Raw genomic sequence first — 2,132 nt, forward strand, 5'->3', positions numbered from 1 at the left:
TGTAAAATAAATAAATAAATTTAGTAATAGCTTGAAACTAGAAAAACCCAACTAAAATAAACTAGGGATCTTTGGGAAAATGGCTGATTTCAACTCTAGAGAAGAAATTGTATACAATGGGTATGGAAATTTTTGTTGTGCCAGAGACCAAGGACACTATCATAAAAAAAAAAAGGTGTCATGTTGAAATGATTCAGGATTACATGACATCTGGCATTTGTTTTACAATAATCCATGAAAGTAGAGGGTATATAGGGATATAGACGACTAAAGATTAGTCATGAATTGATTATCGTCAAAGCTCAGTGATGTATATACACTGCGGTTCATTATACAATTCTCTGTACTTTTGTGTATGTTGACATTGTCCATAATAAAAAGGAAAAAAATATAAAAACTTGAAGAGATTCTTATTGGCCTAAGATGAAACTATCTATGTACCCCAAAGAATAATGACTGTAATAATTAAAATGTATCAACATCTCCAAAATCCATGAGTTCTTATTTATACTAAAAAATCACTACCATCAGAAGTTCTTAGGGCACCTATGCATTACTCTAAAAATTGATAAAAGGAAAAAAAAATCAAGAATTTATTCTTCCTTTTATTTATAAATTCTATGTCAGCATGTGGCAGCCATGTAGGTGAAACACCCAGATCTCCCTTCAAGAAACAACTTGCCTCCAGCTGTTAGTACCTTTAGGATTCACATTAGCTTTTGAGCCAAGGCCACCCCCTCCCCAGGCAGTCCTTGGACAATGACTGAGCAGCGCAGAACCAGGGACTAACCATTTCTGCCAAATGTGGGACTCCTCTAATGGGCAGCCTTTACTCCAGAGCTCCTCCTTGGATTGGACAAGATTTTGTCAGATCTGCTTCATGGCCTAAGACTCCTTTATTTATCTCTGCCCAATATGACTTCCTTCCCTGTCCATCTTTGATAGATGTTACCTCTCAACAAACCTCCTGCACTTCTGTGTCTTCTGATTCCCAGAGTACCCAGCTATTCAAAAAGTTGATTGCTCTTTTTCATGAAAGTTGATAAATGCAAAAAGGAGTTAGAAAATTAGAAAGTCATCCTTTACAACTCCTAATTAAATAATAGATCTTGTAAATAACTATCAATGGATGTTAAAACCATTAGGTAAAACGTTGTTAGGGAATTTTACAAAGATATAAGACTAATACTGTCTGAATCTACTGATTAATCTCAGTGTGTCTAAAAGTGAGACAACTAGATATTATGTCTCATGGTGTGATGCAATAGAATATTCACAGCACTGCATATTAAGTTTCCAGGGCAAAAAATATTGAGCCTGAGTGTAATCAAGCCTCTAGCATTAACTATCAGTTTACAGGAAACATAGGGAATAGAGGATTAAATTAGAAATCACCATGAGAAATCAGTCAGATCAATAATGGTGGACATTCTATAAAATAAATGACCAGGTTTTTTCCAACAAATCAATGGCATGGAGGAAAAAGAAAGTAATAATCCCCAACTCATTTTATGAGGTCAGCATTATCAGGATAACAAAACCAGGCAGAGACAGTGCAAGAAAAGAAAATTATAGGCAAATATCTCTTATGACGATAGATGCAAAAATTCCCAATAAACTATATCAAATAGAACCAAGTAATATGTAAAAATTAGGACACATGATGACCAGGTGGGGTTTATCCCAGGAATGCAAGGTTGGATCAATATTCAAAATGCAATCAATGTAATTCACTAAATTAATAATCCAAAGAAAAAAAAACACAAGATCATATCAATTGATGTAGTAAATATTTGACAGAATTCAATATCCATTAATGATAAAAACTCTCATCAAATTAGGAACAGAATGGAATCTCTTCAATCTAATCTAATCTTCTACTAAAAATCTACTTTAAAGAAATCATTTTTAATGTGAAAGCCTGAATGTTTTCCTTCTAAGATCAGAAACAAACAAGCATGTCCATTCTTATCATTCCTATGCAACACTGTAGTGGAAGTCCTAGCAAGTACAATAAGAGAGAAAGAAAGAAAGAAAGAAAGGAATAGAGGGAGGAAGGAAGAAAGAAAGAAGGAAAGAGAAAGCTAGAAAGAAAGAAAGAAAGGAAGAAAGGAAGGAAGGAAGGAAGAGAA

This window comes from Physeter macrocephalus, chromosome 2 (assembly GCF_002837175.3).
Source record: "Physeter macrocephalus isolate SW-GA chromosome 2, ASM283717v5, whole genome shotgun sequence".
In the NCBI taxonomy this organism is placed as follows: domain Eukaryota; kingdom Metazoa; phylum Chordata; class Mammalia; order Artiodactyla; family Physeteridae; genus Physeter; species Physeter macrocephalus.